Source organism: Passer montanus, unplaced genomic scaffold (genome assembly GCF_014805655.1).
Source record: "Passer montanus isolate IOZ18808 unplaced genomic scaffold, ASM1480565v1 scaffold40, whole genome shotgun sequence".
NCBI classification, from domain to species: Eukaryota; Metazoa; Chordata; class Aves; order Passeriformes; family Passeridae; genus Passer; species Passer montanus.
In genome coordinates this window covers 6,844,182-6,872,112 of record NW_024368819.1, presented here as the reverse complement: position 1 = coordinate 6,872,112, position 27,931 = coordinate 6,844,182, and the positions used below count along the sequence as shown (strand labels likewise).

General features: G+C 41.4%; 1 protein-coding gene and 1 long non-coding RNA gene across 4 annotated transcripts in view; one reads left to right on the top strand and one right to left on the bottom strand.

Annotated features, from left to right (window-relative positions):
* Positions 1 to 3,401, bottom strand: part of RMDN2 (regulator of microtubule dynamics 2) — a 54,771-nt gene extending 51,370 nt beyond the window's left edge. The window contains exon 1 of one of the 3 annotated variants that reach the window (XM_039718949.1): positions 3,282 to 3,401. The gene's annotated coding sequence lies outside the window, so the exon portion shown is untranslated. The remainder of the gene's footprint in view (positions 1 to 3,281) is intronic. The other 2 variants (XM_039718950.1, XM_039718951.1) reach the window with 2 other exon arrangements.
* Positions 564 to 27,931, top strand: LOC120506864. The gene is made up of 3 exons (XR_005628620.1): positions 564 to 740; positions 16,415 to 16,578; positions 27,808 to 27,931. It is a non-coding gene; the product is annotated as an uncharacterized LOC120506864 (long non-coding RNA).

Here is a 27,931-nt window from a genome sequence, read left to right as displayed (position 1 = left end):
ATACTGAAGTATTTTAAGGAGCTTTACTGTTTCCACCTGCAAATGGCAGCATGCCTCTTCCTGTACTCCAGTAAATATTGCCTGATGGCCCTAGGATATCTACAATTTCACATTTAAAAAATCATCATTCAGGTGATGTGGTCTGTTCTTCCATCATTTCTGTCCCTCTTCTCTGCTACCACTTGTGATCTTAAAAAAAATTTCCTTTCTGATTTCAAGTTTCCATCTAGGCCACTAAGGCTTTGTGTACATCAGCAAGCAGTGGGGTCTGACAGGAGTGAGTCTCTGGGCCAAGCAGCTGGTGCTGATGCCATGACATCCATGCTGTGCCCTGGGTTAACTTTTGCCAACTCCAGCCTGATCACAGGAGTTGTGTGCCCGGTTGTGGCTGCAGTGCCTCTGCTGCACTTCTGCAATGGATATTCCCAAAGTCCAGGTGTTCTATGCCTGGTACGTGGCACGCAAAGCTTGCCAAGCTGGGACAATTGGGAGATTTGCCTGCGAGGTGCACACCTGACCCAACCCAAAGGGTTCTATGTCTATGTCTACACACATATTTACACTGGGAGTTTGATGTGGGTTACACAGCCATTGAGGGCAGTGAACACGGCTGGGAGCTCAGCTCCTGCTGGCAATTGCTGAGTGCTGGCAAAGGGGCTCCTCCTTCATCGTGGGAGCACTTCTGAACAGTGACAATCAGTAAGTGCAGCTAAAAGCATGAGGAAAAGTGGTGAAACCAGGTGAGTGAAGGGGAAGCATAAACAAACACTTAACTACTTCAAAGGGTTTTGTTGTATGCAGTAACAGGATTATTACTGTATGCAATGCACCCACACATACACACTCACACAAATATATTTACGTACACAGCATTTTAGTTTTGCAGATGGTTTCAAGACACCTGATGTGCTTTTTCATAAAGAGATACATATTAAAGTAAAATGTAAATGTAGATTTTAATCTTTTAATTGGTGTTTGCAGCCTATCCTGGGAAGAATTTAAGAAATTTTCCTTGTGATTCTGAGCTGCAGATTCCTAAAGAGTAAATAAACCAGATGGGCTTTTTGAATTTTGGTGAGATAGACTCACAAGTGCTTTGCTCATTCATAGTTACAGTGCTGCTATCTTGTGGGAAAAAAGGCAGCAGCAACTGCAACACATGCAAAAGTTGAGATATTGAGTCATTGTCAAGAATTGCAATGATAGCCTTTTAAATGTTTGCACATTTCTTTCTAATTTAGAAAACCTGTGTTTGTGTGATTAATGCATTAGGCTAACCATCCAATGGTTCCAATGGGGAATTCAAATTCAGTGTGGTCCAGAACTTTGAACTGCATTCTAGCAGAAGTAACAAAATCCCTCCCAGGACATTCTGGAGACACTATTTAAAGCTACTGTATGGCTGTGCAATATGCAATTTCAAAAATCCATCTATCTAATGAAAAGATAGAGAAGTGTCTTGGGCAACATTACAGTATTTCTATGAAACAGGCAGATTTTTTGCCAAAGTAGTTGTTTTAGAAGAATTTTCATTGGCACATGCTTTGATCGTCAAACTGAAATACCAGGGTGTTTTTTTTTTTCTGATAATAACAGAGTAAGATTCCAGAGCTAGGAAGAAATTGTACAAACAACTGAAACATGTTTTTATTCGGTTTGCGTTTGTTTTCCAGTTTGCAAAAGCACATAGAAATACAGATTTGTATGTCAACAGGCACATAGAATTTTTGACAGACTTCTATTGCATACTGTTATAATCCACTTTACCAGGTTACTAAGCAGCTTTTCAAGATCATCTGTTTTCATAAAAGAAACATTTTATATTTCACTCAATAGTCTTGGATTGCGAAAGCAGGACTTAAGCAACCAAAAAACCTAGAAGAGTCAAATACAGCCCTGCCCTTCCAAAGGGCAAAAAAAAATAATTTCCGAAAGTATTATGATAGATTTGATATATACTAAAATATGGTTTATCTTCCAGTTGTGAAACAATCTTTTTTTCAAATTCCTATGTTTTAAAAAGCATTTTTTAAATATAAAACACTTTTAAAGGAGTCTATAGATCTGTATTCCTCACACAGCTACAAGTCCTACTGAGCAAGAAGTTTGAAATATGCATAAAATTTAGCACTACACCCTGAACAAGTCTGACATTAATCAAGAGTTACTCTGAAGAGCCAACAGCATGTGAGGCATCAAATGGTGTAGATAAGGTATCCATTGCACTATTTAGCATCAGAACCGGATTCCAAAATACAGAAAGAATGCTAAAAAACCTGCTTATTTTTTAACTTACTGCAGCATTATCTCAAATGAGGGTGAAAACGGCATTTGTAAATGTGCAGAATAGGAAATCTGTTTCATCTCTGGGTACAGTCTACTCATTTGTGTAGGGCTGCAAACCAATGCTGAGCAACAACATTTAAAAATTCTTTGATATTTTCACTAAAAAACAATATCATGCCACTGCCATGATGCAGTTATGCCTCTAGGCCATCATGTTTGGAACTGCTTGTGCAGGCTTGGAAGTGGGAGTTTGGAGGGCAAGGTGGGACTGTGCACATCGAGCAACACCAGGTCAGGGCAAAAGCCAGGTACTGGCTGCCTCCAAGGCCACGCATGGATCACCAGCAGCCTGGTTCCCTCCCAACAGCAGAGCTTTTGTAGGGCTGGTTTGAGGCACGCGTGGCCCAAAGATTGCCCCGAGGCCACACAGCGGCCTGAGGACAGCACCTGCCCCACGGCCACACCGCCACCGCCTCCTCAGCCCAAAGCGGCAACAGCCGCCTCCTGCCGAAGGTCGGGGTCTGTCCGACCCCAAAGCCGCCTCCTGCCGAGGGCTGGGGTCTGTCCGACCCCAAAGCCGCCTCCTGCCGAGGGCAGGGGTCTGTCCGATCCCAAAGCCGCCTCCTGCCGAGGAGCGCTGCCACCGGAGCTCGGGGCGGGGCAGCGGGGCTCACACACGGCGGGGGGAGGCGGGGAGAAGGCGTACCCGTGCCAAAGCACACACCTGGCACAAAAGCAAGGCGGTCCGTGCTAGGCATGGGCAGGCACAGCCTGCAGGCTCGAGCTGTCAGAGGAGCCGGGTTACACAACAGCCTGGCAACGCAGCGTGAGAAGCAGCGTCGCTGCCCGGTTTCAGCAGGGCCGTGAGGGGACGGTTTCCCCCGGGACAGCAGGGCACAGGAGCCACACCGTGCACTGCGCCATACACGGCCTGCATGCCTCTGGGGCAGGAGGGGCGCGGAGCCCACCGGGTCCCCGAGTATCTCCCCACATACCACAGGCTCTCGAGGCGCCCGGCAGCCACACGGGTCACTGTCCCTGAGGGAATGCCATCCCGTCCTCCGCCTCTCCGGGGCGCCCTCAGACGCGGCCGCACCCAGCGGCACCACAGGGTGGCGGCCGAGCGCCGCGGCCGCCAGGAGCGGGTCGCGCTCAGCCTTCGCTCCCTGCCGCTGGGCCAGAGCCGGCGGCGCCCTTGGATACGCCCCTGGATACGAGGGAAGGAAGGAAACGTCCTAAAGCACGCCCATGGCCGGGGTTCCTCGCCTCTCCGGTGCTTCGCGGGTGCATTTGGAGAGATCGGGTGGCAGCGGCCTGCCACGGGTTCCTGCTGCCATCCAAAGCAGTACTCTTACATCCTTCCTTGAATCCAGCATTCATTAGATAGCTCAGCTCACTGCCTTGGCTGAGAAAACCGCGGTTTTGTTGTCACTGTTCTGCCAGGTTGCTGGGTTGAATCAGCTCAAAGCAAAGCCCTTTGTGAGAAAAAAGGCAGGAGCGGCGTGGCCAGGAGCTGAAGGAGAAAAGTGACTGATTTGGCTCATCTTACGGAATTGCATCGCTAATTGCAATTGTTGTAGGAGAAAGGGTGCAAGAGATACAAATTAAGAAAGGAAAGACAACACCTTGTATCCTATACCTGTACCAGAGGCACACTATCAGATCTCAGGACTAGTTAAGAGAGCAGCATATATTTGTAGTATATGCTCTTGTTTCTAGTGTAGATCCGAATGATTGAATTATCATGGTGTGCCTCTGTGTAAATTGTCCCTTAACAAGAAAAATTCAGCTCAGAGTGGTGTGTCCTTCAAGTCTTAAAAACAAAACAAAACAAAACAAAAAACCCACCCCAAAATAAAACAACCCAAAGAGAAAGGGAAGCAGTAGAACAAATGCTCAGACGTAGAAAAACCACAAATGAAAAGTAAAGGTAGAAACAAAGAAGGTGGAGAAAGTCTCTGTAAAATTTTAAATGCCAAGAGAGCTTGTTTCTGTTACAAAGGTGGTCATGACCTGGATTCCTACCTCTTGAATTTACATGTGTCACCAGGGTACACAGCTATAGGTTTTCTGTAACATCTCTGGGGAGAAAGGCCCCTTGAAAAGGGAACAACTCTTCAAGTTCAGTGTCAGTAATTGTCCAGCTGCTCCAGTCTGTAGACTTCAGTCTTGCCCTTTATGTGCCTAGGGTATACTGACCTCTGCCACTTGCAAGACATCCTTGTCATGGAAATTATTTGAGGCACGTATTGGATTGCATTATATGGGAGGCCAGCCCATGTGATACTCATTATCTCTTTGGTAGTAAAAAGGGTGACTTTATTTACAACCTTTGGCAAAATGTCCTGCAGTCTATTTTGAACTGAAACAGGAGGACGAGCAGAATATCACGAAGCTGTGGCGACTTCCCTGCTTATCTTGGCTGCCTTCTCCTCTAGAGTTGTACTGAACAGCAGTCTGGTGCAGCAAACAAGCTTGGCCACTATTTATAAACAAATATGGGTTTCTCAATGCATTTTTGCTTATCTGCATCTTTCTTTCCTTTTTTTTTTAATATTTTAATTGCCCTGAGGCAATGGTCATCTCTATCTGTGATGGTTCTAAGACCACAATCACTGTTCAGCTGTAATGCATAATAAAAATTAGTTCAAACTGAGCTAGAAACAGCATCATTTTAGGCACTTTAGTTAACCAGTCAAATTACTACTTAACTCCTACTTTATTTACTAATATCTACTTCTAAAACCTTGTGAAGGTAAAAAACTTAGTGCACTAAGCAGATATTTTCATCATGTTTCACTTTCTAATATATGGAAAAAGGTAGTACATGGAGAGTTATTATTTAAGAAAATAACATAACTGATTTGTTGTATAAGCTGAGCCAGCCAGTCATAGTAACACTTCTACAATATTACCCATCAGGACCACTGTCCCAATTCATTTGAAGAGTCCAGCTTCAGTGGTAATAGTTTTGGACCCTGTAATTATTGTAGTTCTGTGTATATCAGATAGACACCATTGTCCAGCTTGGCTATTTCAGACAGGCAAGGTAAAAAAATGCAAGTTCTTAAACAGTTTAATTTGTAAAAAGGCATATCCTTCTTTATGCCAAAAAAAAAAAAAAAATCAGAAGAATTCACTTTTCTCTTAAATTCAAAGAATATTGACCAGGACTAGGACTCTAATAAGAAGCAGAACTTTTTATCAGAGCACAACAGTGTTGTAGAAAAGCCTTTGAAGTCCCTGGCGAGGCACATGCACTGTTTTGGCGGTCACACTGGAGTGAATGTGCATACGTAATTCTGGAGGGAACATCTGACATTTCGGAAGTGCATTCGTGCTTGGATTGTGGCAGCCAGGGCTGCAGACCTGCTGTCATGCCAGGGCTCCCCAGGCCCTGCACCTTCCCTGTGTGAGGCCCTCTGGGCCATTTTGGCTTTCTCATTTGGAGCAGCAGTAGCAGCACACAGCAGAGCTGGCTGGAAATTTCTGACAGCAAATTTCTCCACTGGGAAAAAAAAAACAAACCCAAACTGTAATTGACAGGTTTCTGAGCAGCACATTGGCTCCGAGAGAAGCCAGGCAGGATCCCAAGCTGCCTGCTTCCCCTGCAGTCTTACTTGGCTTTCTCTCTCGGCAGCTCACGTGCTTTCTGCGCTTCTTGACAGCTCAGTAGGGAAAGTGAGGGAACCTGTGAACCTGAGAGGTGGGAGTATGTTCAAGTTCCCATGGCCACTTTGGATGGGTAGTCTTTTCTAGAAATGTGGGAGACAAATTCTGGTTCTCCAGGGCTCTGCTCCAATGAAGCAGACAGCACTTGGTCTCCTATTCCAGAGCATCTCAGGCAATGCCAGCAGCCAAAAGACCATCCATCCTTCTCCAACCCAGAAGAAGCAGCAGGGATGAGGTGCTATAAGGAAATAAAGGCATCCTCTCTTCCTTTTCTGAGATGCACTGGCAGAAGGGACCCATTGACTTTTAATCATTTCATCAGCTACATGGGACTACTGTGCTTTTCCACTCCTGACACATAACATTTTTCATGGGGATATAGTTAAGGGCATTAAACCTCCACCAGGGAGTGAGGGGAATAAACACAGAGTGATTCATAGTTCCAAATTACTGTTCTCAAGCTGAGAAAGGCGTTAGTGCATTCTGGCTGCTGGCTCAGCTATGCTTACATTCTGTTTGAAACTCTTCTTTAAAACTGCTGGGCATCTACAGGTTATTTCAGCAAGCAGTGAAATATAGCACATATATTTCCTTTACCATAAATGCAACACAACAGATTAGCCAGACAACACAGGGTGATTCTGCTTCTCTTCAGCAGAGGTTAGGAACTGCTCTACAGGGAATTTAACTTAAGCACAGGAACACCCGCTCTCACGTAGCCTTCAGAACAGCTCAAACCCTAAAGTCTTTTTTCAGGCCCTGATGAAACAAACTGAACAAGCATAAATCAAACTAACATCATGGCTTTGCTGAATTCATATCCCAAGTCTTGCTCAAGTAACCTATTCAGAAAAGTTAAAACTGGGCTTTAACTTTCAATTTGCTGTTTCAAATTAGATTCCTTACACCTGTAAATGAAGCATATAACAATTTTTTTCTTCTCTTAACTTTAAGTTGTCTTCATTTTTTCACAGTCATCTGTAATTTATTTTCCCAGTTAGAGGTATTTGTTGGAGAAAATAGACAGATATCTTGTAAGATATCTGATCAAGAAGTGGAATTAAACTTGTCACAACTAAGCAACTTGACAGAAAATAGTGAAAATCACATAAATCTTTCACTGGTTCCATTTTGTTTTGTAAGAAGAGAGGTGAATATTTTTAAAAATATGTTTTCTGTACACAGCAACAAAAGGTTTTACTTGTATTTTCTTTATAAGCAAGTCCAAGCTTCTGGCTAAAGTCCAGCAGACATTTTTCTTTGTCCATTAAGGCAATCTCCTACACAGTTTACCAGGGGAGGATGAAATTCCTCAAGCTGTGTTATAAACATTCATCAATGAAATTGTGTTCCTAGTAACAAGAAGAGCAGACAAAATTTAAGACAGTGCTACACTGAGTGTGCTTTACAGATGGAGACTATAGAATCAAGAGTGAACCAGTAAAGCCAAAGACCAAGTAAGCCACTGTGAAAAGATTAAACAAGACAATTTTCCATCACAGAGACATTTGATGTTCAGGGAAAGTAGGAAAACCTGGTTCTGTCGCTCCAAATATAAGACAAAGGAATATTTAGATGCCAAAGGAAATAGTCTGAGAAAGGATCATTTTTGCTCAGTTGAAAACCCTTGATCCTTCCCTGTAGCAGTACTTTACAGACACAGTCTACAAGTAATTTAAAGTCACACAGCCTGTAATTTCTTCTGGATGAACATTTTGAGAATTCTATGGAATGTTCCTATTGTTCCTCTGTCTTTGTATTGCTCAAGTTCATTCCTGTTGAATAAAGTCTCTAGAGATGACAGCTGGAACGAGGGTCCTGTTGAGACCATGACACGCAATGGGCAGCATTGATTTTAACTTGGTAGTTCAGCATGGGACAGAAAACAGGCAGTGTTGACAGCAGTGCCTGCAAGCTGCTAGTCAGGGAGACTTTTTATCAGTTCACCTTCCTGTCTCCCTTTTAAGCTGCAATTTACCCCCTCCTCTGCCAGCCTCCCTAATTAGTGCAGAGGATTTGTTTGTGTATAGCCCTAATAAATCGTAATCACCTTCAATGTAGCGCTTCCCCAGGCTCTGACCTTTTGCTCTCTGACCACGTCCATGCCAAGTTCTGGGTGGGAGGATTGGGCAAGGATTTCCTATGTACTGCCATCACCAGCAGCAGGGAACCCAGACTTCCCTTCCTCATTTAGGCCTGTGCTAAAGGCTACCACCATTAATGAATTATTTCCTTTATGAAAGCATTTCACAAAATTAGATAAGCATAAAGCCAGAAAGTGACCTGAACAAATGTGAACAGAACTTCTAAAGCAGTTTAACAGAAAATGAAAACTTCTCAGGGTCTTATATTTTGTGACAAAACCTATCTAACTTCATGAAAGGCATATTGTTCCAGAAAAATAATAATTTATAGGAGACTCTGGAAAGGTTTCTTAAAATGCTGATGGCAAGAGGCTGATGAGGTGGAATTTTCTGGACACACTGTGAGAATATCAATACCAGCCTTTCTACTGCTGCAGGCTGGATCTGGTTTTCAAAGAGTTACATTTTTTGCAGCATTGCTCACAGGTTTCTGGTGTGTGAGTCTAGTTAATCTGGGAGCCCCATTGGGCTGTAACTTATGCAGAAGGCTGCACTGAGTCCTGGCAAGTGCAGGCCTCTGGAATTTAGCAGTGCAAGAGAAGGAAACATGCCAAACCATCTACCTGAACTGCTACTCCCTCAACACATTCCTCTGTGGTGTTTCTTGGCTGGGTGTTTGATCCCTCAGCTCTAGGACTGAAAAAACCCTAGTGCTTGAAGTTATATTTCTCACAATCCTTTACATAGCATATGTAAAAATAGCAAAAATATCCTAGTATACTATCAAACAAAAAAATACTGAAAAAAATTTCAAACCAAAAAAATCCTGAGAAATAATTGTCTTTTTCTAATATCATTATTTCTTTTTGGTTAATAGTCAAGAGTAGCAGATGGGTGCTCTTAAATTAAGATTCAAATATGTGAAAATCAGAAGTGCATCTTTAGATATTTAGGTTTCCAATTTGTTTTTAGTAAGATACTGCAAAATTAAAACTTTGAATAGTTGATGACTATTAAAATATTAATCGTTAGAGAAAGGTTTTTAGACTAATACTACAAATCCAGACCCACAAATTTATCCTGTTCTGTCATTATCACACACAATTCTTTCTTCATTGTGGATGATTTGGTCAAAATCCCATCAACTGCATCCCCTCCTCTGTTCCCCAGAGGATGTCTATTTATATGGCTGTTTAAAGCAGAAACACAACTGGTGTGAAATTGTGGTCCTATAGAAACAGAGAAGCTTAGCACAGGAAAAGACCCAACATACACCTAGCAAAGTATTATAGAGCTTACTTAATTTGTGTTTCCATATTTTACATATGTAGATAACTGCAATCTTTGCTACAGAGAGTGGAGAGGCTTCTGTGTTTGTCACAAGAAAACAGTGTGGGTTAGATGGAAATGAAAGTCATTCATGTCAGCCAATGGGAAAAAGCAGGGCAGATTTCCTGGAAATTATGAAACTAATAGTTTTGTAACTTGAGTATTTCAGATTCAAAGTGTATTGAATTGTTGCAGATTTGTAATTCTTTTGGTGACTGTCACAAACATGGAAGGCTATTTCCAGCAGGAGTAGTGTTTAACAGCATGTTTCAACAGGGCGGCAGTCTCAGCACAGTGGCTGTGTGCACAACATGCTGCTGTATCTGTTCCACACAACATACAAGCACCCACTCAGCAAGGAGAGACAGGATTTTGGAAGTAGTTTTGCCCTATGTATTTGTGGGCTCTTTCTGTTTGTGTTGATAAGACAAATTAAAGCAATAAATTCCTATTACTGTTCAAGCAATGATTGCCACTGGTACCTTCTACACCACAGACTTACATCAAGATAGTCTCACATGTAGAAAATTGAAGTTCTTTGTTGTTCTTTTCCATAAAGTAGATAGTCCTTCCAAATGTCCTGGGTCCAAATGATCATAATATGTCATAACATTTGGGTCACAGTTCCCTATTTCATGGTACTATTGGATGTCAGAGTCCTTAGATTCATGTCCAACTGAAAAGAGTCCTTTCAGTGCCTTCAGCAAGCCATGATCTGACCTTGGCTTGCTTAGCACATTGTTTTGGGAAGTCATTTACTCTCCTAGACTTCACCCTCTCTTCATTCTGGAAAGTTTATTAATTTATAGGTCTTTAGGAACTCAACTATTGTCTTAGTTAGATTTTGGAGATTTTTGTTGTTTGTTTTAGATCTTGGCATTGGAATATGAGTTGTTCGTAGACTAAGATGACCCTCATGTTTATAGGCCTCTGGAGGAAATAGAATCACAAGTCTTCAATAAAATCTAATCAGCATTTTAAATAACTCACAGATATGAGAGTTTAACTAAACAGAGAAAATACCCCAGTGTCCCACCCCACAGGGTCTTATCATGGTCAACTTGGCTTCTGTACTACAAAAACATCCTCAGTTCTTCAAATATGCCAATAAACTTCCCCTGAGAGGCAGACTTCAGCAAATAAAGCCCTCCCTTCATGCTACATGACCAACATTTTCTTGATAGACTTCAGATGAAAGAGTCAAAAATTTCTCCACTGACCTAACAAGCTGCCAGAGGAGCTTAAACTGCTGGAAGTATGGGAAAGCAGAGCAGTTTAAACCAGAAAAATAGGATTTGGGACAAGGTGATGTCACAGCCCAGCATCCAACAGGAAAACATTCAAACTCTGGAATCCTTCTAGCAGCCAAGCAGTTCTGTGCTAACATGGATGTCACAGGGGAGTTTTTTTAATAGATTTGATATACTGAGCCAAACTGTGGTCTTCAGAGAGTTATGGGAGAAGTGGAATATGCACATCTGGGAACCAAACCAAACCTGCTCTGATACTTTAATTGCACAAGGTTTTCACTTGCTATCACCTATAAAGGAGCTTGTACAGTGTTTTAATTATTTTTAAAAGTTCACACTGATTCTCCAGACAATTGAATTATACATGGATATATACAGAATAAAAGTCTTCATTTATGGATATCAGATGATAACATTAATAGCCAGAATAAAAAAAAAAGAAAAAAAATATTGGGTCCCTATAGTAACATTATTTTTCTTTGAATAAAAGTAAGCTAGAGAAAATAGCATGTTACTAGCCCCTCTTTCGGAGTTGGTAAAAAGGTGATTGAATACATCCAGAGTGTAATGATGTTCAGATGGGATACTGGGAAACAGAACTGGTCAGGAATGAGCAATTAGTATGAAGGAAGGAAACATAAAAATGAGGTTAGAAGCATAGAGAACATTTTCAAAATGGCATTTGTTTTCTCTTAAAAAATAATCTTGCAAAAAAGATATTTTCTTTTTTAAGACAATGTATTTGGAATTGCCTAATAAAGCAATAGTTCTGTCTAAGAACAGCAGAGATTAAATTTCCAGTAAAGGTGTAATAGCAAATGCCTAACTGCTATTAGATGCTAAAAAATATAAATGCTTCACAATAAGCAAACTAATTAAAGCTTTAGGGGAAAGAGAACTCTGGGGACCCTCTCAAGACTCAGAGAACTTCTGAGGTAGAACTGTGCTGTGCCCAGCCATCTCTTCTTTCCCCTCATATGCTGTGCTGGCCATGACACAAGTGCCATTCTGCCATAATTTCTTGTTCATAAATCATCAAAAATTATTTTAAAATAATATTTTTTAAAAAATTTCTCCTTTGGTTTAAAACTGCAGAAATGTTTAGAACTGCAGATATGTTTGCTACTTATCTCCACAGAAGTGATTTGAGAAATTAGTGAGCATATGCCCTATGGCATTTGGCTTTCAAATGTAAGTCCTTTTACTCAGTCGTTAAATGTCCTAATCAACCTAAGTCTTTATCTAGTTCTATGAAAATTTCTAATTCTACATAAAATCCAAGGGATGTCTGTACAACTTATTAATGGTCATTACATTTACAAAGATGCTGAATTATGGAAGACCTCAGGATTTGTGTTATTCTGCATGTGTTAGTTAGGGCCTGTACTCTGTGTCCCTGGACTTGCTGAATCTCGGTGTACCCAAACCAAAGTGCTGCACCATCTTGTGGGCTCCTTCTTCAGCCTAAGGCTGACTTAGTACTCAGGTCTGGACCACAGCCCAGGCAGGCAGCACTTGCCTGGAAACCCAGACTGAGTCAGTTCAGCCACCAGGCAAATCTGGGTCCCTCATACATCGTGCAAAAATGCTCAGTTAGCAGAATTTAGTGGTAGCTTATTTAGGTGGCAATTTTTAGCAGAAGTCTTTCTAACTTGCTACTTTGCGGGTGGGGGATCTGGTGTTGACAGATGGAAAATAATCCAACAAATTCAGAACAAAAAAATATAATGCATGGTTTCTTCTGCTGCTGGCTTTTACAAACCAGAGCCAAAGACTGCCACAGTGATGAGAAATATGGGTCAGGAAAATACATCTAGAGTAGGATATTTAAGGGCTAGCTGGAGTTTGAATGTGCTCCACGTTACTTTGTAAGCACTGGGGGAGCTCACGCTCAATGGAGGCCAGTGGCAGAGCTCCATAAATCTGTCTCTAAAGGTTGTGCTGGGATACAGCTGCCTGGGCTTGTGGCAAGGTCTTCCTTGCAGAAATCACAAAGACTTGTAGCAGTCTGGGGTTTTTTACTAACAGCACAATCTCTCTTTGAGTAATGCAGGAAAATTTCAGTTTCCTACTCTGCATTTAGCAAACCACAGGAGGATCAGGCCCCAGAGGGGCTGAGGCACCCACCTGCCACTTCAGCTACCTGAATTCAGCCCTCAAATCTCCAAGCAGCTTTTCCAACACACCTGCCTAGGGAGACAATGGAGCTGTCTGCCTGCCTAAATTACTGCCTCTCAGCATGTCATAACTACTGAAGTGTGGGTATGTCCATGCTGTTACCTGTTTAAGCCCTTCTTAAACAAGCTATTAGCAGATCTACATTGCCTGCAGGTCTGATTCTCTATGCATTTTCTGTTCATGCTTTCACAGGGTCTGACACACCGTGTTCCTGGCAGAGGTGTTTCCTCATGATTCATCCAACAAGTGAAACCTGTGGAAAACACAAGACTCTGCCCCCCACCTTTTCCAAAAGGGACATTCAGTATATGTGGAAGAAACAATAACACTACTCTCTTCTCATGAAAAGGGTCTGGCATGGTTTTAGGACCTCTGTTGAGGATAGGGCCCATACTGATGAATACTGAGAGGTAAATGCATGCAGCCAACAGAGTAAAGTCTCACGTGCCCCAGAGCCTTGCTCTGTCTCCCAGCACATTTCATTGGCTTCACAATCAACATTTCAGCTTCCAGAAAACCCAAGGACTTCATACACAGTGTCAGAAAAGGTATCCAGGTACTAAAAGGGAGTAGTGGATCCCCTCTGCTGTTAGTGCAGGACATGAGAGAAAATGTGGTCAGGGAGAGCTGGGTACACACAGAGCACCACCCCTGACAGCCTGAGTTAGAAATCTGAAATGCATGCTTTGCAAGAGACTGGTTTCCTTCCTGAAACATTGGAATAAAGGCCTCCTTAGCAAAGGATTGTGTTTAATGTAGGTACATTTCTCAGGCTGTGGTGCATACACCATAATAAGGTAATGCAGTTTTTTGTGTGTACATGTGTGTGACAGTTCCCTCAGTGCACAGTGGCCAAGCCTTAAAAAAGACCTGTAGCAATTCTTTTAACCCAGGTGAAGTTACGAAAGTGTTAATAGAAAATTTCCCTGCATTTTTCCCGGGGAGGAACAGACAGAGGTAGCATATCACAAATTTTCTATCTGGAAAGAAAATATTCCTTCTTTTCCAAATCAAAATCAGGAATTTCTTTCCCCCTCCTTTATTTTCTTTAGGAACAGGCTCATGCAAAGAAGTTCATGAGATATTTGGGTTTTGGAGGCTGCTTCAGGCCCATTATGGGGCCTCTTGAGAGGAGTTTCTCTTAAGCATTTCATAAAAATCTTGTCAAGTTTTTGGTATGTGGGTGAGTTTCCTGTCTCAGCTGAGTTCCTCTCTTTTCTCTTCTCCATTCTGGGTTTCTGGCATATAACCTAAAAAAGTGCTGTTTGCTTTACTTTTTTAATGGTCTGCATCATGTGTGACATGAGTGTGCACAGCACTCAGGAGTAAACTGCAAATTAGGTGCCCTCAGGTAGTTGTTTGTGCAAATACTGAGGACATTCAGACCTGGAGAATATTTTTCATGCTGAAGACAGATGTATGTTTCTGGAAAGATTGGCCATTTATCTTTTCCAAACTACTGATAATAGTTTAACCTATGTTTACTGAGCCACCATCCCACAAACTACTTGTAGGTTAGTATATGTACTGTCCATACAGTCTGGACTATCTGGATGGAAGGAACCCTGGCCTTGCCCATGGGTGTTATATGACTTGATGTGTTTGTGATGTTGGGTTAACCTTCAAAGAAACTGGACTAAAATCTTGGAATTGTTTTCATTACAGCCTTCACCTGGACTGACATCACAGTCACACATAATAAACAAGAGCCTCACCCACTAAATCCTTTCAGGCTTTATGTTTTAATGAAGTTTTGAGTTTATGCACTAGTTTTGGTGAAAATCTACTTTGAAAAAATTACACAGTAAGTGCCTTTATGTTTGTGGGTTTCCCCTTCCCTTGATCATATTTTATTTTGTTCTGTTTTCTTTACTCATTTTGCCAAAACTAACTTACGCAGACTTTGGTTTGTTTTATACCAGGTTTCTACTTCTAATGTGATTTTTAAAGGTTTTTAAATTTGGACTCAAGAATAAACGTCTCAAGTTTTCAGAGCCAGAGTAATTTGCTTTAGTGAGATGGTGTATTGCACCTGTATCAGCTTAGTGGCACAAAAATATCTGTCAGGAATTTTTCATTAGGGTTTTTTAATTTTATTTTCATTCAGACAGCAGAATAAGAGCCTAGCCAAGAACTTAAAAGACCAATTAAGCTTTAAATAGTTAAAAAATACTAATAATACTGAGAAGAAATGGACTGCATAAAGAACTTGCTTGCTGTGCACTTGGCCAGTGTGAGTGCTCAACCATTATTACCAATAATCCTTCATACTTGTGATCAACAAAAAAACTGAGTGTCAGAAGTTTTATCTGAATCAGGCATGGGTTCAAACTATGACCTGAAGAAAAATGTGGCACTTTATTAAAGCTGTAGATCTGGCTCATATGTCTGGGAATCATAATTTACTAGCATTTTAAATCACAGACATATTTGGTGATGCATGCTGATATCCTTATGTTTTCTGAACATGAACCTTGTGCAGTATTTTGGGTGCTCAGAGTCAGAGATGTCCTGCTCACCACACTTGGTATTTCTGTTCACGACCTAAGCATGGTCTCATGTAGGCAAAACTTGTGGTTTCTCCTGTTCCTGCCATTTTAGCGGGGATTAGTCCTTTTAATACACAAATTAAGTGAAATCAGTTTAATTACATTTTATTTTCCCAGTCTGACTGAGCCCTTTGCCTAATTAAATGATTTGACATGTAGGCAGGGCTGTCCATTCTGAATCTCTTATTTCTCCCCACATGCTGCTCTGCCAAATCTTTTACTTGTATTGGGAAGGCAAAACCAGACAACAGAGACTGAAATGGTGTGAAAAACTAATGAACAGGGTCTGTATTTGACAGCTTAAATGAGCTGACGGCAGTGAACACCTAAATTACCTTCTGATGCCAGTCAAAGGCATTTCTGAAGCTGGGGCATTTGCAGGGAAGATGGAAGCCTATAAAATGTGCTCACAGCCTGTCAGAGCCAGGCTTCTGGCACAGCAGTGAAGCAATTAATTCATCCTGACCATGAGCAAAGCAAGCACATGTTTCTCCCTGATGGAGTAATATAGCTATAGGCACAGCCTGCTGCTAAAGCTGCAAATACCTTGGTCTCTGATGGGGTGCTGTCTCACTCCCATCTTTAAGCTACCCCATGGGAAGGTCATGAATGTTGTGGGTGTCAGCCCTGGTTAGTCTCTTTTCTCCAGACCTCCAAGGTGCTATTTTCTGGCACAAGGACCCAAAAGAGACCAGGGAAATGGATATGCTTCAGCCTATCCTTCTGCCATCCTTATGTTGGATAGTACTTTCCAAAGAGCTGCTTGAGGAATATCTAAGTAATTATGCCATGATTGGTAGGCATTGGATGATCAGCTGAAGCCAATTGGGAGGAAAAGTGAGAGAAGCAGGTGATGACCAGAGCGAATGAGAAATCACTCATGCCACACCCAAGCAGCTTAGCATCCATTTGGGCTGGACACAACCCTGTATTCATTCAGGAGAGGTAAGAGGACTGAGGCACACAGTAGAAGCCAGCCATATCTCCACAGCCACTGTGCCAGCATGTAAACCCTCTCCAAACAGCCTGCTGAGACTCCACCTGCACTTCTTTTCTCTCATTCCAGAAGCCATGATTTGCCTCACCCACTGCCTCCTGGTTCAGCCATCTGTGGTGTCTGGTGGAGGAAGGCCCAGAGTGCTCCTTCAACTGCTGAGCCCCTTCTGATGTCAGCTGCCCAGTCACCTGTACTTCCAGAGCACTGTTCAGCAGCATCTCCTTGCTTTTTGGGTGTGTTCAGAAGTGAAGCAGCCAGAGACGCTCTGCAAAATGTTCCCCTTCTTGTCTTTCACTGTGAATTGACACTCATTTATCTTCAGCCTGCCATTGTTGTGGTGGGTTTTTATTTAATTTTACACCATCACGAAGCAGTTAACACTGGGAGGGACCTCTCATGATCATCAAGGCCAAACCCCTCCATCCTCCTTTGCTCAAAGCAGGGTCAGCTAAAGTAGATTGCTCAGTCACTTTCTGAATACCACCACAGATGGAGACTCCACAACCACTCTGAAAAACCTGTGCCAGAGTATGATCACCTCTACAGCAATATTTTTTCTTTTGTTTAAATGGATTTTCTTATATTTTAGTGTCTGCACATTGCTTCTTGTCTTTTCAACGGGTACCACCACAATGCCTGCTTGTGGCCTAAGTACCTTAGTATCCCCATTTCCTTTTTTAGAATTTCTTAAATTTCTTGTTGTCTGATTTCTTCAGCATGTCAAAGTTTCCCAGAATGACACCCACGTCAACCACTCCTCCTTGTATTGTACAAACTTGCTGATGGTGCAGTCTGCTTTGTTATCTAGATCATTAATGAAGAACAGTCACATGTTTCAAATGTTTTTATCCACTGGAAGCTCATTTTCTCCTTTGAGCTTTCTATTTATGAATATCCTACTTGCAGAAAGTATATCCAAATGATTCTTCATTATTCACCTGTGTGTTTTATGTGGAACATGAACCCATGAAATTAAGTGAATCATATACCAATCAAATTTGTAACAGAATATTTCCAAGAAAGTAGTCTTGTTTTCAGAATTGCCCTCATGGAAAAAACATCCAGAGGAACACTTGGACTTATTTTTAACTAAAGTTTCTCCACAGAAACAGTCTGTTTTCTAAAGAGGTTTTTGTGGCTAAAACACAGAACAAACATATGAAAAAAGAACAGAGAATGCATTAGAGGATACTCCCTAGCCCTGAAGTAAGACCTAGAAATGCTGGAAATAGGATGTTCCTGCACAAAGAAATGCATGCTTATGTGTGTATATATATCTATACCTATATATATATATATATCTCCACATATATATAAAAAATGTATGTATAAACAGTGAAAAAAGATTGTATTTTCACTTTCCATCCAGCATGAACACAGCCTAGCTCTGGTGACTGCTGGGCATTGAACATGTTTTCATGCTAAATAGCTTCATTCTGTTGATGCAAATGTGTGCTAAAGACACGAGACAGCTCTGAGGTGAGGTAGTTACAATTTCATACGTGGATGCAGATACACTTCTAAAACTTCTGGTGTAAGAGGTAGAACAGCAGCTAGAGTTTGCATCAAGAGTTCCCATCCTCTTTCCTCGCAGGAAACAAGGCCCAAAATGTCTCTGAGAATGTTGGTTTTCATTTCTGTCCTGCCACAAGTGCCTCTCTTTTGTCCTGTGTTTTGTCATACTTGTTACCGCTCTCAATCCTGAGTGAGAATTGGGCAAAACATAACTCTTGTTTGTTCCTTTTTCATGTTCCCAGGCTGTGTTCCTGTTTGATTAGTGGTGTTTCCTTTTTCCTGTCCTTTGTTTATTACTATAACACATTTCCTGTTTATTGGTTTATAGTAACCAGACAAAAATAATCTTGTTTAGAGCTCTGTCTTGGAAGTGCTGGAGGTTCAATGACACATACCATTTGAGTCTTACATGCATTCCCAATATCTCAGCTTCCTCTTCTTCATTTCTCCCCACACTTCCCAGTTCTACTCCCTTTGTCATCACACACCCCATCTTTGCTTTTCACTCACCCCATAACCCTTCACTCACCCCATCTTCTTATTTCTGGCAGGGGAAACCTAAGTATTTGGCAAGAAGGAGGGAAAGAACCACAAAAATGAGCCATGGTGCAGCCAGTGTAAACAGAAGCTCACAGTGGCAAACCCTCTCGCTCCAGCAGCACTGGTAGGAGAAGTGACATTGGACACTGTGTTCCAGTGGCAGAACATGTGCAGGGAAAGCCAAACAACTTGTTGAAACTGAATCCATTTCTGGGCATCCACCAAAAGTTGGATAAAAAATTCTAGTTCTAAATAAACTAGAAGTATTGACTTTGCTGCCTTCTGGTTTGAGGTCATTTAAGGTTTGCAATTTCAAACTTCTTGTCATCATATTGAAAACTTGCTTTTAAATTACTATTTTCTTTTTTAACAAAAGCCCACATTCACAGGTATCAGCCTAACAGCATCTGGAGCTTTAAAATAGCAGGACAATGCAGATGTTGCCCCTAATACTAGAGGACACCACAAGCAGAGTACCCAGCTTGCCTTTAGCACAGGAGGATGTCACTGTTTATTCTGTGCCTGCAATTGCCATAAAATTGCTAAAAGTTTGGAAACAAGTCTTGGTTTCTTCTTATATCAGGTTCTTCATTTGCCAGTCATACCAGCAACCCCCAAATGTACACAGGCAGAGAAACTGGAAATCCTTAGGCCTGCCAGAGACATTTCTTACAAATATTCTGGTCACAATTGCCTTAGTAATTCATGTAAATATACAGATTGTGCCTCCATACCTAGCCCTGATGGGATAGTGTGTTATAGTAAAATAAATTAATATCTTCAGGCCAAACATAAAGGTTATTCCTCCCATCCACAGACAGTCACACTGTGGACTGCCAAGCCAGAGACCAGCAAGTTGTGGCCTTGTGTCATTAGGAGCCTTTTGGTGACCTGGCAAGTTGCTGATTGCTACTGCTCTTATGGCCTTGGACACCACAGGCAGCTTCCCATGGCTGCAGGGTCCCAGAGGGCTCCTCCACTATAACCTGCTGCTCCCCTTTCGCTCCAGGCTTCAACCTGACAGCAGAGTCCTGTCTGCTCTGGAGGTTGTAATGAAGGACTTTGCAGCCTGGAGGTTAGAACTGGAGAGTAGCATAATGTCTAGCAATGAACCTGACATTTCACTGCACGAAATGAGACCTCATAACCTGAAGGCTTAGTTTGTAAAGTGATGTCAGAAGCATGATTTTCATTTTTAATGGCTGTAAAAATAGCTTTCCTTCTTGCTAACCACTTACAGTCTGTATAAACAAACCTATTAGCAGTTTAGAGCATATAGAAATAGTTATGTCTGACCAAAAGGTGAAGAAGATGCCCTAAAGACAGACTTTAGATCAGATGAGACAAGGAAGAACCATACCAAGGAACTCTTCTGTGAAAGATTTTGTTATTCAAACATTCAAGGAAACACTTCAAAGGGCCTGGGGAAGCTAACTGCTTGGAACCAAAGCATGCTACAGGTTCTTTTGGGGTATAAGTCACATCAGAGTGCCAAAAAATATTTCTTAATTAATAACCTGACTCCAGTATATGGAGTTTTACAGTGAGAAAAACCAGCTGCAGCATAAAATATCATGTAACAATTCCTCTGACTAAGGTAACTGAAGGTGCTGGAAAGCTCTCTACACCATTGTTAAACTTTTGTACTTGCAAGTCACCTAAATTAGCAATTTCAGTTAACTTTTCTAAAGAAGTTTTCTGTTCATGTGCTTATTCACTAAGACAATGATGCTAACTATTTAGATGCCTAATTACAAATAAAGTGTGTAACCTGAGGTGTAAAAAGTTGTACTAAATTCCTTGGCAGAGCATACAGTCAAGCACTGAAAGAAGGGTGACTGCAACCCAGAGCATTGCATTCCTATCACTTGGCTGGATATTTGAGAATACAATAAAAAAATGAAATCGTAGGGTAATAAATTCTTGCCTTGACTGTTTTCATTTTCATAAGCATTCTTGTCTTGAATGTTTTCACAGGCATTGATTTCCCTCAGGTAAAAATATATGCATCAGAGTCACATTTACATTTTTGTGGAAGTGTTGCCACCCTCTGTTTTCCAATAAGTTTTTATGCCTTTGTTTAATGACATGTAATTTGTAGCAAGTTTTATGCTTCAAAGGAGACACATAAAATTCTGTTTATTATCCCATTCTTTATTTGTCACTGAGTTCAGTTTGTCCCACCATGGCACTGAATAGCCATTTGCTAACAGCTTAGGAGATAATCACCAGTTTCATCTCCAAGACTTAAAATAGTTCAGGGTGGTGCTTGTGAGTTTTTGCATACACATGCATACCCCTCTCCTGCCCCCCAACAAGCCACAGTTAACCACAGACAAATCTCCACATATCTAAATACTATTTGTCCTTGCACAACAGTAGGAATATGTCCTGAGTCACCCCAGCATGCTCTTTTCCTTTTTTTCTGGAACCATACAATTAGCATCTGTTTTTAGTACTTAGCATTCAGACTGAAGAGGACACAGAGAAGTCCCTGTTGTTAGCTGTTGCTATGCACTAGTTGGTAGTAGTGTGTAAAATTGCAGAAAGAACTACAGGGCTCACTCTTCCAAATACATCCCCACATTTTTAATCTATTAGCCCCCTTTCCCCTGGGCAGAAATAAAGCTTTTTGGAGATAGAGACTTAGGAGCCCCAGAAGGGGGCCAAGCAGTGCTCGGTCTATAAGCCATGGATGATGGGAGAACAGATAAGGTGTAGGCAGACACAATATTTATATGTTTTATCCCCTCACAGTTAGATACTATTAACTCAGGGCTTGGGTCCACCAAGGGAGAAAGGAACACATCACCTCCACCCCCACACAGAGGAACAAACTTCACAGAAATATTTGGGTTTATTTCTTAGAAGTTTTCTCTTCATTCCCACTTGTAATGCACCTGAGCATCACTGCAGGCAGGGTGCCACGGGCACTCTGAACTGATAAAGTTTTTGCTACATATCACAGGGCTGCGCAAAAGACATGAATGAGGATGAGGAGAAAAGTATCATAGGAAATGGACATATATTAACCCATTTTAAGGTAAATAATTTGACGTTATCTGCAAAGGACTCAAAAGTAAGATATAGCTCTAGCATTACATCTAATTATCACCTAAAACTCAAGTCTGTTCATGTTAGTTATGAATTGCAAAATTCAGATTAAAGAACTCTTACCACCATTTGCTGGTTTGCAGTTAGGTTCTTTGAACAAGTATGGCTCAGGTGGCTGAGGCATTCGTGCACCTCATTTCTTAATCAAATCAAGCATTTTATGTAAATGTTTCAGTTTTGGGACACAGTCACAAACATTCTGCAACCCAGTGAGCCCCAGCTCAATGAGAGGCTCTTCCTGAGAGAGGTGGGCAGTGAGTCATGCCCAGAAGTAATGTGTGCATAGAGTGTGGCTGTGAAAGGAACAAACAGTAGCAGAGTGAGGAGCACAGAGCCAGACACTGTGCTTTGACATGGCTCCTTGGTGCTGCAAGCAGCCACAGAGACATCAGTCTTTCTGCCTTGGAACTGACAGGTCCTGGAGAACAAGCTGGATGTATAAATTGGTGAAGACCTTGCTGAAATCTGAAAGCCAGTTTGCATACTTAAAACAGGACATAATCTTATGGTTCTGCAATGTGTGCTAAGGAACAGGAAGGATTATTTTTAACAGGACCACATCTTTCCCTTCATGACATCCAATGAAATACTTCTCAACTATGCAACTATGCAACTTCTCAACTATGACCTTAACTATGAACCAGTGGCAGATGTGTTTACATTTTTTCTACTGTCTAGTCAGATATAGGAGGAAGTGTTTGTGTATTTGACTACATATCCTTTTTGAGAGGATGTGTTATTTGCTGTCAAACTACATTTGCAGTTAGATAAGATGGCGTGTCCATGATTCTCTGATCATTTGACCATGGAAATTGTAGAAGATTAATTCTTAAGTCTGTGACCAACTGTGCTTGTCTCAAACATATATGCAAATTCCTGTATGTCTTGTGACAGGAGAGACATAATCACATACTCTGAACTTCTCATCCCTATTGCTGATTGAAAATAGGAGGAACCAAGGTCATTTTCCATTCCTTCAGTAGACTCCCTCCATACATGTTGCTATGACTTTCATTGAAAAGATATTGTGTGATTATACCATGTCAACAAGAAAGATGTTGCCTGTAAGTTTTATGACCCACAATTAAATTACAGATGTAACTTTTCCCAGTTTGCTGCTGAATTCCAAAGTGGAATCAGAAACTGCATGCTGGAGACTAGTCAGACCCCACTCTGGAATATATTTTGTGTTCAGGATTTTACACTTGCCATGTGGTTTGCTGCTAGGCTTTAGGATTTGACTGTTATGGATTTGATACCAGCCTCAGGGTCTGATACTACACTCTGTTATGGGGTCCAATCATGTGGGCATTAGTAGGACTCTGCAGTTTATCCAATGCATTCAAAGAAAATTTTTCCAACCAGTAGTGCAAAATGGAAATACAGCTTAACAGGAGAGTTTCAGCAACCTTAGAGTCTGTAATGTGGTGACTTTTATGTTGCCAGATGGAACCTGGCACAGCAGGTAGATATTCATGTCAAGCAGTGATTGCAATCTCAGTAGCAATTACCTGCAATTTCAGTATGATTGGAACTAACTTCATACATGATTTCAAAGGATTCAGGATTAGTTTTCAATAAAATGTATCCTCTATCTACTGCAAATGTGACCTAACTTCAGACCTTTATATTAAGGTAATTTTGTTATTCCTTTTATCTGAAGAATCCTTCCCAAGAAGCTTAGCATAGCAAAGCTGCAAGCAACTATCTATTATTTGGGCGGTTCAGAAGATCATTGTTCCAAGAAAAAGCTTAGTGCTGACCCTGCTAATTAATAGCCATGTTTCTAAAGATCAAAGAATGGAACCTGATCAGGACCAGCTGCTGTTATGTATGGTTATTTACATTTTCCTGTCTGATGTCTTAACATGCTTTTAATGATTTATCTTCCTTTTGCAGAGAGTAATTCCATTGTTTTATGAACTAAATCAATGTCTGCTCCTGGCAGATGACTGCATACCTAAGATTGCACAGCCATTGATCTTTACATGGATTTTCCCCAGTGTGAATAGGAATTTCATACAAAGTGTATGACCACAAATCATAAGATATAATCAAAGAAAAATCTTGCTGCCCTAAGAGATCTGTTCCTGGGAATGATGACACACCAGTGGGCAAAAAGGCTAAAGGACTCAGGCATAAAGACTGGAGAGTACTTATAAGAGGTTTCCATGTTTCCACTCCTGCAAGGGTTATGTTGGAAACATTTGTGTTACATGTCCATACTCTCCCCATTTGAGTGTCAGCAGAAACATCTGGTATTCCAGATGCTTCAGGACAGTACGTGCTGTTGGTAAGTCAGACTGGATAGAGGACATGCCCAAGCAGTAAGAACCTCTTATCACTCTGTTTGTGCCAGTATTCCAAGTTCAGACACCCAACTCCATTAAGGAAAAGTAAACAGTACTTAAATAGAAACTGGACAAAGAATCTGTGTTGGTGAGATCTAAGCTCAGCTTCCATTTAGAGAAACTGAAAATAATGCCCACAAACTTAGTTTAAAAAATACAGTAGTTGATACATCTCAGTGAGAAGGCAGAAAGGTGACAGAAATTATGGCAAGGGAGTAGGGGGGAGAGAACAGATGGGGAGAGGAAAACTCTCTGTCTGCATTCCCAACTGCTATTAAATGTGTTATGTGTTAAGTTTCAATATAAACCAAAAATAAATTTTAAAATAAAATTTTAATCTCCTATGGCTTTTAAATTATTGCAGTCTCACAAATTCAAAGTCTTGAGTGACTTGAACTGTTGCTTCAAGTCTATACAAAGACAGATTTAATAACTGATTTTCATTAAATTAATTTGGATTGCACTTGAGAATAAGAAAGAAGAAGAAGTCTTGCCCACTACGAAAGAAGAAGTCTTGCCCACTACATATGGAACTTTAATTTAGGGGGGTTTTAGCTTTCCCCCAGACCCTGAGATATGACTTACAACAAATTCGCTTCTTCCACCTCCTACCTGCCCAGACACAGAGTACACATAGCTTGACAATACATTGGTTTGACTTGGGCATGAGCAAGCAATTGTTCAGCTGGCCATATCTGAGAATGTCCAGCACTTTCAGTATAATTTGTGCCTGTGAATTCAAACTGCAGCTGCGAATTCAGCAGCTGTGGCTTCCCTGCATAGTGAGACCCATCTCCTCTGTATATAGAGGGACCTCAGGAGGTCTGCCACATTCAAGAACAAGGCTGTTCTGTTTGTTGTGGATGTTTACGTGACGAGATATACTCTGCTGAAATGTGCTTGAAAAATATCCGTGGCATGTGCTTCATCCCAACCACTCATTCCCTTTCCTTGACCTGCCCTTTGTGGAGAGCATGGAATGTTAAACATTTCTTGTTGGTCTGCCCAGCCTCTGCTTTATTTACACTTACTCTCCCATTCCCTTATGCTGGGGCACCTTTCAGGATATTTTCTTTCCTGCTCAATGCAATGGAGTGCCAGTAGGGCCTGATTCTTCAGCAGTTAGGAAGCAGATTTTGGCCATTAAGGCTGGAGCCTGCACCCACGGAAGCTGCATGCAGAGCCAGAAGTAAGAAATAGTAAAGAAAATTAAGGACTAAATAATGCTTTGTGGCTTGCTGAGCAACACATCCCTTTTTCTGCTGCTCTGAGAAGAAGTATTTTTAAAACAGCAGGTAAAAATAACTTCTGCTAAAACATTTCTTCTCAATATAAACAAACTTTGGGCTTCTGAAACCCACTACATCAGTAGTCACAGAGCCATCTCTGCTGCATTTAGCAGAGGTTACATAGGAAAGAACAATCCTTACAGCAGAACAGCCAAGAGCCTACACTTTCCATCAAACTAGTTTACAGATTTTATTTTCAACTATTATACCTAATCCAAACTACCTGGAAACTTACATAAAAGTCAGCCAGGTTTATTTCAATTTCAACAAGACCATCAGAAGCTACCTTGAAATAAAATTAAGCAAAATAAAACTCTGGGCCCCCTTTTCTTACCAAATTTCTCTGTAGATAATCTTGTTGATATGTGAGACAGGTAAAGAATCAGATGGAAGATTTTGGACAGCAAACAGGACAATGTCCATCACTGAGAAATTCCCAGTTAAATAAGAATATGAGTCTTTCCACAGACTTCAGCTATTGCCTCTGAATTCAGTTACTTTCAAAGCTCTGTCACCTTATGTCACCTCTCAAATTGCATTTGAAAATTCATACTCAAGCCTAGAACATTGTTAATAGACTGCAGGTAGTGGATTAGGTTGTTATCCTTATTTGTTTTTAATAGAGACAACTTGCAGATCAGAGCCCTCCTGTTGCAAGTAAATAGCCAACTGACAGCAGAGCAGGGGTAGGAATGGCCCTCATTTTGTCTCTGTGGTGTTGAAATTAAGTACTTTATATATTTAGAAATCTCCAGCCTAGCCCCTTCTCTGTATTAAATGTTCTGTGTGCCACTGATTTTACAGCAGATAAAAAATTACTTTTTCAAAGTAATATCCTGGCCCTGATTTTGAGAACTGTATAGTAAATTCAAATGGCTCTGAATGACCTGATTTACAGAACATGTTGAAAATACTAACATTCAACCTTCCAGCCACAACCAGGAGACTAATTCAGCACTTCTGCAAGTGTAGTGTTTGGCTGTGGAATTCAAGATCCTGCTCAAGACCTAAGACTTGCAATTGTGTTTACTAGCTTGATAAAATGGATCAAAAGGAGGCACACATGCCAGTGTCACAGTAGCTTAGTATGTTCAAGTCTGGAATACTGCCTGTCTTCCTCAAGTGGTCATGAGGTTTAGATCCAGCTGGCAACAGCCTGCTGAGCTCTGACCTGAGCCTGAACACAGCAAAGCTGTACCTAAAATCCTAACCAAGCCTTGGTGTGTTTCTTGGTGATAATGGGGACACTTGCCTGCAGTGAGAGATACAAAGCAGATACATAGATTCCTCATCTTTTCATCTACAAAGCAGGATAAGAAGGAATTTGGCAATGGCAAAGGGCTGCACAGTTCATTCATTCATGTGTGCCAGAGGAAAGTCTGAAGGGAAGGAAAAAAATGTAGGAAAGATCTGGCTGAAAAATATGTGCCATCATATTTTTTATTGCTGCTGAACAGGCAATTAACTACATTTCTTACTAATAAAGCTATCAGTCATGATCTCAGCAATCTGTTGAAAATATTCTTTGGGGACATCTGAAAATAACTTTGATTCCAACTGTTTATCAGGAGAGATGGTAGGAATTCCATGCAAAGCCTATGTTCAAAGCACTCAGATTCCTTGTGGTTTCTCATCTTCCTGGAGGTAAGCTCATAAGAGAAAAAATGCGTGCCAACTTCTGTGCTGTTGCACAAGCATACTGTAAGATGATCAGAGAGGTTTACTCGCTGCATGCCGTGAAGTTTATTTAAGGTAAGGCTGTGCCCTGCATGGGGGTACCTGAGGCAATGGTGAGGTTGCAGGGCACAGCACCCATTGTAGGAGTAAGGCACAAGAGCAGCCCCAGCACCGCTTCCTTTCCAGCACTAACACAGGAGAGGGGAAATAACCAAGTAAGTTATGGAAGCAACTTAGGATGTGGGAACTGGAACTAAAGCCCCCCACTGTGCTTCTATGGTGACCTGGAATCATTCAGCCATTTTGTATATTGGTTCCAAACTGACCCCAAGTGCACAGCATTTACTGTGGGAATTGGGAGAATTGTGAATTCTGTGCACTAATCAAGGCTAGTGCTGGAAGTCAAGGTAATTCCACCACCACACTCAAAAGAGTGTGCAAATAAGTTAAAGAGTACAAAGGCAGACCCAATGAGAGGAGCGGGAGAACTGAGTTGAATGGCAACACAGAAAGCAATGCTGAGTGGAAAAAAGCAAAGTCACTCACTGACCACCTCAGGCATGAGGAGGTGTCCCCCATGGCAGGGTGACTGCAGTCACTGTCCTCAGACAAGGACTGGGGCCATTAATGGGGCAGGTTTATGCAGCAAGACAATGTCTTTTGAACAAACAGCCAAGAGGGAAAGAGCAACTTCAAGCTGGATATGGTAATGATACAGAATAGAGATTTAATTGGCATTATCATGTGTTACGACTCTCACACCTCCTGTTGTCCATGCTGAGAGCTTGGAAGAAGACTGTTTTCAATTGCACAGCTGATGAAAGGAACTGAAATAAGAACTGGAGGGTGAAGAAGAAAAATCGAGACAGACCCAATTCTCCTCACTCCTGTATAAATAAGGAAACACATGTAGTCTTGTATGAAAGGGGAAACCCTGCTGTTTATTTCATGGTTTCTCTCTTTTTATTATCTGCAGACTGAAGCATTTGGAAGCCAGTGATTAGGAAGCCTCCATGACAAGAATGGGACAGTCACCTTAGCTGGAAGCAAATACAGCTTTTGCAGCTGATTTGATAACAAGCCTTGGAAAAGGACCCTGA